This window comes from Rhinoderma darwinii, unplaced genomic scaffold (genome assembly GCF_050947455.1).
Source record: "Rhinoderma darwinii isolate aRhiDar2 unplaced genomic scaffold, aRhiDar2.hap1 Scaffold_897, whole genome shotgun sequence".
NCBI classification, from domain to species: Eukaryota; Metazoa; Chordata; class Amphibia; order Anura; family Rhinodermatidae; genus Rhinoderma; species Rhinoderma darwinii.
Window position 1 is genome coordinate 90,155 of NW_027464469.1, and position 10,099 is coordinate 100,253.

General features: G+C 47.6%; 1 long non-coding RNA gene across 1 annotated transcript in view; it reads right to left on the bottom strand.

The window, feature by feature from the left end:
• LOC142732160 (uncharacterized) overlaps positions 1-9,473 on the bottom strand; it is a 57,026-nt gene extending 47,553 nt beyond the window's left edge. Inside the window, exon 1 of the long non-coding RNA XR_012879376.1 lies at positions 9,334-9,473. This is a non-coding gene — a long non-coding RNA (uncharacterized LOC142732160). The remainder of the gene's footprint in view (positions 1-9,333) is intronic.
• Positions 9,474-10,099: the final 626 nt, after the last annotated feature.

Genomic DNA, 10,099 nt, shown 5'->3' on the forward strand with positions numbered 1-10,099 from the left:
GTGGGGGGCTGTATGGCACTGTCTACAAGGGGGAGGTGAGGGGCTGTATGGCACAATCTACAGGGGGCACTATCTACAAGGGGGGCTGTGTGTGTGCCAGCGAGGGGAGGGGGGCATTATAAAATTCCTGAAGGAATTTTGAGGAAGATATTTTCTGCCTTACAAAAAACGCTGTGTGAACATATTCTCAGTGTAGTGCTTGTTTTTAGCTGTTTTCTGTCTTTCTCGAAACAATTTTTGGTAGGGGTGCCCTGAGGAAATTTTATTTCTCCAGTGGTGCCTCGAGTCCGAAAAGGTTGGGAAACTCTGCACTAGGCTACAGGATCACGCCGGCCTACGCAAGGATCCCGTCGCGGAGCAGCGCAGTTCGTCTTGGGAACGGGGCCTAGAGGTGTACAATTTTTTTGTGTTTGGGGCACTGTCTACATCGGGAGGTGGGGGGCTGTATGGCACTGTCTACAAGGGGGAGGTGAGGGCTGTATGGCACTGTCTACATGGGGGAGGTGGGGGGCTATATGGCATGATCTACAAGGGGGAGTTGCGGCTCTGTATAGCACTGTCTACATGGGGGAGGTGGGGGGTTGTATGTCACGATCTACAAGGGGGAGGTGGGGGAATGAACAGCACTGTCTACAAGGGGGAGGTGGTGGGCTGTATGACACTGTCAACAAGGAGGTGTGGCGGATTATGGCACAGTCTACAGGGAGGCTGTATGGCACAGTCTACAGGGGGCACTATCTACAAGGGGGGCTGTGTGTGTGCCAGCGAGGGGAGGGGGGCATTATACTGTGTGAAGGCCACTAAGCGGACATTATTCTGTGTAAGGGCACTACAGGGGGAAATCTACTGTGTATGGCACTTAGGGGGCAAAACACTGTGTGGGCACAATTAGAGGACAAAATACTGTGTCCTTAAAGGGGTAATAATATATTATATTATTAAATATTATTATTATTTTTGGGGCGTGGCCAGCAAGCAGCATGGATAGTCGTATCTGAGCTGAGCTCCCGGGGACCGTAACCTCTCCTGCTGATTATCCTGTCATCCTGGCTGGTAAATCTTTTTACTGGGACCAGACAAACTCTGGGCATACCTCTACCCCTCGCAGGCTACCCGGGGACATTCTTCGGTGACTTCGTCGGCCCTGCGGACGGAAACAGTGCACGACGGCCTGGTGTTCTGCTGCAGCCTGCACTCGACGCACTTCCACTTGATATTAACCCAGCCCAGGAGACAACGAAGGACTTGCATCCACTTGCATCGGAGGTACACGGTTTATGCCCGACATCTCTTGCTTCTCCCAGGTGTCTTTTGGTCCTCTCTGTCAGACTCCGAGGTCCTGGTTGCATGGGCTTCTGTTCCTCGTGGCGGCTGGTGGTTAATGGCGGCCTGTCTGTGTCTGCAAGGCACGCATTGTGAAACATTCTTTCTCTGTCTCCCCTGACAGCCGGTGAAGGTACAGACCTCAGGCTCAGTTGGGGACGACAGTTTTGATTTCTCTCAAGGGAGACCCTGAGATTCCATTGTTACCAGTATCTGGGTGGTGAGTTGCGGCCTAACGGAGCCATTTTGCATATATGCCTGTTATACATCTATGTCACTGATTTGGCTCACCTGCTCACTATACATTCTGGGACTGCCTGCCTACCCGGTCCTTTGTCTATAGAGCTTACTTACCATATATAACTTCCTACCAGTGTGCCATACTCTGTTAAAAGGAGACTGTATCTGCTGCCTTACTTTTCCTGCTACACTATTGGTGGGGTGAGACCTACCTATTTCAGGTATACTGTGCACCATGCGTAAATCTAAACCTCAGTCTGCAGTGGATAAGCTAAAAGATTTTGCTCGTACTGATCAGGACGAAGATAATTCCTCTCCACGTAAAACGAGATCTACTCACCTCAAAAATAAAGAGGACGATGCCCGACCGAGTGGCGGCATGGATTCCGACACTGAGACTAAACCTACGTTACGTCAGGTTTCATTGCAACTTCTATCGGCCATTGATGCTTGCAAAACTTCTTTAACAGGCCAGATTGATGAGATAAACCTTGATGTCAGTTTGCTCCGTCACAACATGCAGAACCTGAGAGGCTGTATGGGAGAGATGGAGGGGCGACTTTCTCAAGTAGAGGACAGGATTGGTCCTCTTGCTACTACCCTGGCTGCTACTACACGGAAGGCGGATGCTTGTCAATCCAAAACTGATGACCTTGAAAATAGACTGCGTCGTAATAATTTACGTATAATTGGCTTACCGGAAAAATCTGAGGGCAAAACTCCTGAACCGTTTATTGAACAATGGCTCAAGACTAACTTAGAGGCGTCAGCCTTTTCCACTTGCTTTGTGGTTGAGAGGGCACATCGTGTTCCGGCTAAGCCGCTGCCTCAAGGTGCAGCCCCTCGGCAATTCCTGGTTGGGATTCTAAATTACAGAGATCGAGACACGTCTTTGCGTCAGTCCAGGTTGAAAGCTCCATTCAAATTCAACAATTCCACTATTTCCATATTTCCTGACTTTTCTGCAGACCTCCAGAAGCAGCACGCCACCTTTATGGAGCTCAAAAGAAAGTTTAAGGAGTGAAACATTCCATACTCAATGGCATACCCTGCTCGTCTCCGAATGGCCTATGATGACAAAGTGGTCTTCTTGCATAGCCCGGCGAGAGAGTGGCTCCAGATGCATCCTCCGGTGGCTTGAGTGACTCTTCAGCATTCACCTGTGGGCCCTTCGAGAATGCTCCGTTGATCAGCCTGACATTCTTCACATGATGAACGTTACTGGGTGATATGTTGTATATTTTATGATGTTATACCGTACCTTATGTCGCTATATCTACCATTGGCTACTCAGGTCAGTTGATCCAGAGGGGGATCTCTCTCCTTTCTATATATTGTTCTCATCTGATTCACTGGTAAAAAACAAACAAAAAGACCCAGAACATTTTTCTTATATGCTTACTGATGCCAGGATGTATGCCTGACCAAGACGTAGTCGAGTATTCTCCATTCTACTTTTTCTACCCCAAATGTCTGCCCTACCTATGGTTCTTGGTGGGGACATTTCTGGGTTATTTTCCTCGGTTACTTTGTTATGTTTGATTGTTGTTCATGTGTATGTCTATGCCACTGACTCTGATAACTCTGTCCATACCTTTTTCTGCTCATCCATTGTATGCTGCTGTACTGCCCAGGACTGGCAATTGATCCTCTCTAAAGTATTGATAACTGACGACGGGCCTCGGTGTTCCCTCATATTAGGCGATCCCGTCCCCACCTAATCTGTTTACAGGAGATTCACCTCATTAGTGAAAGATCTAGTTATCTTAAGAAACCTTGGATACAATGGGCGTGCCACTCCTTTCACACTTTTTATTCTAGAGGGGTTTCCCTGCTGATACATCGCACTGTACGATGGAATCCAATACAGACGCGAAGAGACCCAGCTGGAGGTTTCGTTTTTGTTTATGCTGAAATAGACACTAAGCCATATGTTATTCTGTGTATATATAATCCACCACAGGCTAACACCTCCGTCCTTCAGGCAGCTATTGCACATCAAATTAGGTAATGTCTCCGGCTATAGACCGTTTCTCACAAGATCCCGCCCATAATTTAACACCCACTACTCCTTTGTGTCAGCTGATAGAAGGTTTGGGCTGGATTGATCTATGAAGACATTGTCACCCACAGGTTCTGGAATACACTTGTCATTCTCCTGGGAGACAGGCTCTCTCCAGGATTGATCTATGAAGACATTGTCACCCACAGGTTCTGGAATACACTTGTCATTCTCCTGGGAGACAGGCTCTCTCCAGGATTGGTCTATGAAGACATTGTCACCCACAGGTTCTGGAATACACTTGTCATTCTCCTGGGAGACAGGCTCTCTCCAGGATTGATCTATGAAGACATTGTCACCCACAGGTTCTGGAATACACTTGTCATTCTCCTGGGAGACAGGCTCTCTCCAGGATTGATCTATGAAGACATTGTCACCCACAGGTTCTGGAATACACTTGTCATTCTCCTGGGAGACAGGCTCTCTCCAGGATTGATCTATGAAGACATTGTCACCCACAGGTTCTGGAATACACTTGTCATTCTCCTGGGAGACAGTCTCTCTCCAGGATTGATCTATGAAGACATTGTCACCCACAGGTTCTGGAATACACTTGTCATTCTCCTGGGAGACAGGCTCTCTCCAGGATTGATCTATGAAGACATTGTCACCCACAGGTTCTGGAATACACTTGTCATTCTCCCGGGAGACAGGCTCTCTCCAGGATTGATCTATGAAGACATTGTCACCCACAGGTTCTGGAATACACTTGTCATTCTCCTGGGAGACAGGCTCTCTCCAGGATTGATCTATGAAGACATTGTCACCCACAGGTTCTGGAATACACTTGTCATTCTCCCGGGAGACAGGCTCTCTCCAGGATTGATCTATGAAGACATTGTCACCCACAGGTTCTGGAATACACTTGTCATTCTCCTGGGAGACAGGCTCTCTCCAGGATTGATCTATGAAGACATTGTCACCCACAGGTTCTGGAATACACTTGTCATTCTCCTGGGAGACAGGCTCTCTCCAGGATTGATCTATGAAGACATTGTCACCCACAGGTTCTGGAATACACTTGTCATTCTCCTGGGAGACAGGCTCTCTCCAGGATTGATCTATGAAGACATTGTCACCCACAGGTTCTGGAATACACTTGTCATTCTCCTGGGAGACAGGCTCTCTCCAGGATTGATCTATGAAGACATTGTCACCCACAGGTTCTGGAATACACTTGTCATTCTCCTGGGAGACAGGCTCTCTCCAGGATTGATCTATGAAGACATTGTCACCCACAGGTTCTGGAATACACTTGTCATTCTCCTGGGAGACAGGCTCTCTCCAGGATTGATCTATGAAGACATTGTCACCCACAGGTTCTGGAATACACTTGTCATTCTCCTGGGAGACAGGCTCTCTCCAGGATTGATCTATGAAGACATTGTCACCCACAGGTTCTGGAATACACTTGTCATTCTCCTGGGAGACAGGCTCTCTCCAGGATTGATCTATGAAGACATTGTCACCCACAGGTTCTGGAATACACTTGTCATTCTCCTGGGAGACAGTCTCTCTCCAGGATTGATCTATGAAGACATTGTCACCCACAGGTTCTGGAATACACTTGTCATTCTCCTGGGAGACAGGCTCTCTCCAGGATTGATCTATGAAGACATTGTCACCCACAGGTTCTGGAATACACTTGTCATTCTCCCGGGAGACAGGCTCTCTCCAGGATTGATCTATGAAGACATTGTCACCCACAGGTTCTGGAATACACTTGTCATTCTCCTGGGAGACAGGCTCTCTCCAGGATTGATCTATGAAGACATTGTCACCCACAGGTTCTGGAATACACTTGTCATTCTCCCGGGAGACAGGCTCTCTCCAGGATTGATCTATGAAGACATTGTCACCCACAGGTTCTGGAATACACTTGTCATTCTCCTGGGAGACAGGCTCTCTCCAGGATTGATCTATGAAGACATTGTCACCCACAGGTTCTGGAATACACTTGTCATTCTCCTGGGAGACAGGCCCTCTCCAGGATTGATCTATGAAGACATTGTCACCCACAGGTTCTGGAATACACTTGTCATTCTCCCGGGAGACAGGCTCTCTCCAGGATTGATCTATGAAGACATTGTCACCCACAGGTTCTGGAATACACTTGTCATTCTCCTGGGAGACAGGCTCTCTCCAGGATTGATCTATGAAGACATTGTCACCCACAGGTTCTGGAATACACTTGTCATTCTCCCGGGAGACAGGCTCTCTCCAGGATTGATCTATGAAGACATTGTCACCCACAGGTTCTGGAATACACTTGTCATTCTCCTGGGAGACAGGCTCTCTCCAGGATTGATCTATGAAGACATTGTCACCCACAGGTTCTGGAATACACTTGTCATTCTCCTGGGAGACAGACTCTCTCCAGGATTGATCTATGAAGACATTGTCACCCACAGGTTCTGGAATACACTTGTCATTCTCCTGGGAGACAGGCTCTCTCCAGGATTGATCTATGAAGACATTGTCACCCACAGGTTCTGGAATACACTTGTCATTCTCCTGGGAGACAGGCTCTCTCCAGGATTGATCTATGAAGACATTGTCACCCACAGGTTCTGGAATACACTTGTCATTCTCCTGGGAGACAGGCTCTCTCCAGGATTGATCTATGAAGACATTGTCACCCACAGGTTCTGGAATACACTTGTCATTCTCCTGGGAGACAGGCTCTCTCCAGGATTGATCTATGAAGACATTGTCACCCACAGGTTCTGGAATACACTTGTCATTCTCCTGGGAGACAGGCTCTCTCCAGGATTGATCTATGAAGACATTGTCACCCACAGGTTCTGGAATACACTTGTCATTCTCCTGGGAGACAGGCTCTCTCCAGGATTGATTATGTTTCTGGTTCTCCTGCTTTATGTGTCCTCCATATCACTCTCTCCCAGGGGGATTTCGGACCACAGTGCGATACTGGTCAGGTTGGTTACATTTCACTCGTTTATATAAACATGTGCTTCACCTTAAGACTAAGCGCAAATTGTTTTATTACACGTCAATATTATTTTGAGATGGAGAATCAATCCAGTCAGTTATTGGCCCACTTAATTAGACACAATAACTCCTCCAATTCAGGATAATGAGGGTGGTCTATTAACAGAGGGGGATGCCATTGCTACCAGATTTAGAAAGGACTATACCATTTTATATAGTTCCACCTCTAATCATACCATCGCAGACGTTGTAGTTTATCTGAGTGATCTGACTTTTCCTACTCTCTCTTCATCGCAGGTTACATTGCTTGACTCCCCTATGATGATGGCGGAACTTCAAGAGGCTATTCAGGAAATGTCTCTCCATAAATCCCCAGGTCCTGATGGGCTCCCTATTGAAGGTTATAGGAGGTATCGGGAACATATGGGCCCCATGTTGTTAGATACTCTTAACCAGGCTTTACTCAGCCACTCACTTCCCTCTACATTTGATGATGCTTCTATTATTGTGCTACTGAAGCCGGATAAAGACCCTGTTGATTGAGGTTCTTATAGACCAATTTCCCTAGTTAACGTGGACTATAAAATCCTACCTAAGATCCTGGCAAAGCGACTGAATCAAGTTGTTCTAACAATGATTCACCCTGACCAAACTGAATTCATGCGCGGTAAATCTACATCTATAAACATTACACGTGTACAGACACTTATGCAGATGGGTAGAATGCGTCATTTGCCTTGGGCTGTCGCTTCATTAGATACTATGAAGGCGTTCGACTCTGTTGAGTGCTCCTTCCTTCTGGCCGGCCTTCACAGCTTTGGTCATACATTTATCTCATGGATCCAACTTCTCTATAAATCCCTTATGGCTATTGTGGTGGTCAATGGCATCCCCTCGGATTCTTCTCCTCTGGCACGGGGTACGCGGCAGGGATGTCCCCTCTCACCGGTTTTATTTGCTATTGCCATTGAAGCTATAGCTATTAGATTGAGATCCACCCCTATGGTAACTGGTGTGCAGTGGGAGGGAGGGTCTGCTGTGGTGGGCCTGTACGCTGACGAGAAGGTCCTTTTCCTGCGCAGCCCTCATGAGTCTTTTGGTCACGCTGTCCGCTTGTTAGATGCCTTTTTGCCATTTTCTGGGCTTAGGGTTAATTGGCAGAAGTGCCCCATTTCCTACATGATGTGATCGGCGCTGTAATGTCGGTGACAGTAATGCTTTATATTTAGAAAAACGTTCTATATTTACCACGTTAGGAGCGATTTTACATTTATGCTAATGAGTTTCTTAATGCCCAAGTGGGCGTGTTTTTACTTTAGACCAAGTGGGTGTTGTACAGAGGAGTGTATCACGCTGACCAATCACTGACCAATCAGCGTCATGCACTTCTCCCCATTCATTTAGTCAGTGCATAGTGACACTGCGTTGTTCACGATCTGCTGTCTTATACTGACACATTAACGTTACTGAAGTGTTTAGACAGTGAATAGACATTCCTTCCAGCCAGGACGCGATGTCTATTCACAATCCCGACACTTCGGTAACGTTTACAGCAGAGCAAAGCGTAATCTCCCTGTAACCGGTCATTAACAGCGAGATCTCGCGAGATTACACTTTGCTCTGCTGTAAGTACCACAGAAACGTTACCGAAGTGTCGGGATTGTGAATAGACATGGCGTCCTGGCTGGAAGGAATGTCTATTCACTGTCTAAACACTTCAGTAACGTTAATGTGTAAGTGACTGAGCCCAGGCTAAGTGTAGAATCCCCAGTCAGAGGGTTGCCGACGCTCTGGCCGAGTATTCCGCTCCCGGAGGAGTGAATGGCAGAGCAGGGAGCGGAGAGTTTCCTGCTCCGCCACAGTATTCAGTAGTACCTGCGTCCTGAGGATGCAAATACAATTGAAAATGGCCGGGACAGTTATTTGCCGGGACTGTCTCTGTAAATTTGGGACAGTCCCGGCAAATTCAGGACTGTTGGCAACTATGAGAATATGGCGACACTAAATAACATTGTTTTCTAACAAAAAGTTATTTCTATGTAAATATCGCACATCATGAAAAAAACCATAGAAATTTGGTATCGTCCCGCAGAATCTAATCCTCGCACCGCGGGACCGGCAGAAAAATAAACAAGAAATAGATCTGAGGGAACAACTAAACCCGTCCTGGTGATGAAGGGGTTAACCTGCGGTGCGGATTATAGACACGCAGGATATCGCATTTATACCGCAGATTCGCGGCGCATTTGTTGCAGAATTTCCCCATTAAGTGCAATGGAAAGTCAAGTTCCGCAACAACCGCCATTGTTCCCAGAATCCTCTGCGGCTCCACCGCGTGTTCACAGCAACGCTGCAGGTTACACATCTATAAAAAAGAAGGCGTCATGTGACCCCTGCAGCCAATCACAGGCCGGAGAGGTCACATGTCATTATAGGGGTCACCTGGACACAGCCGGAAGAGCAGGGGCGTGTTGCTATGGTAACGCTGGGAGAGGTGGGGATCGGCCTTGTTGTATTTCTGGAGTAGATATTCGGGGGGATTATACGTCCACCATTTGGGGTGAATATTCGGGGTGATTTCCTTGCGTGTTGTGGGTCGTATTCGCTGCGTGTGAACATTCCCTTAAACCGCACGGTGAACGACATTAACAAGAAATGTATAAAAGTCAGTGAATAAGTTGTATGTCCCGAATATTATGTCATGACTCGTCCCACAAACCATCCGACCACTACAAAGACCAGAAATAACCACTTACCCCAAAGAGGACGGCACTGGAGGGGTTAAATCCGGGCTAGGCGTCCAGTGGGCGGGGTCACTCAATGATTGACAACAGAGAGAACACCCGACCAGCGCTGCTCTCTACCTCATCACGTAACAGCTGAAGGACCTGTGATGACGTCACCACCAAGTGACAGGAAAAAGGCGGAGCTTATTAGTGAAGAGAGGCGGAGGTGGAAGGACCTGGGATATCAAGGTCACGTGACCGCGGCATCAGGGGGGGGGGGGTTAGAAGTGTGAGCGATGTATGAAGGACCTGTGTGATGATCAAGTGACATGAGGGGTCCTGAGCATCATATGAGCGATGAAGGAGTGATCGGTCATAACAGTGCAAAATATAATGTGTTGTGGTAAAAGGACCTGTGATGACATCACCACCACGTGACTGGGAGGGGTGGAGCTTATCATTTGAGAAAAGTGGTGGAGGAAAGACCTGTGAAGCTGATCACGTGACATGTGGGGCGGAGTTCTGTGAGTGTTCCGGTCTCCTGTGCTATGGTGAGAAGCGTTCATGATTACGTCACATGAGGGGTGGGGCTATGTCTCCTCTCCAGTTATAAGCTCCTCCTCTCTTGTCCCGGTCACATGGTGGTGACGTCATTACTGGTCCTTCAGCTGTTGCCGTGTATGATGTAGAGAGCAGCGCTGGGCGGGTGTACGTGACTTCCGGTCACCGCTGTTGTTTAGTGTTCTCTCTGTTATCAGTCAGGAGATTTCCCATGATGCAGTAGTAAGTTTACATG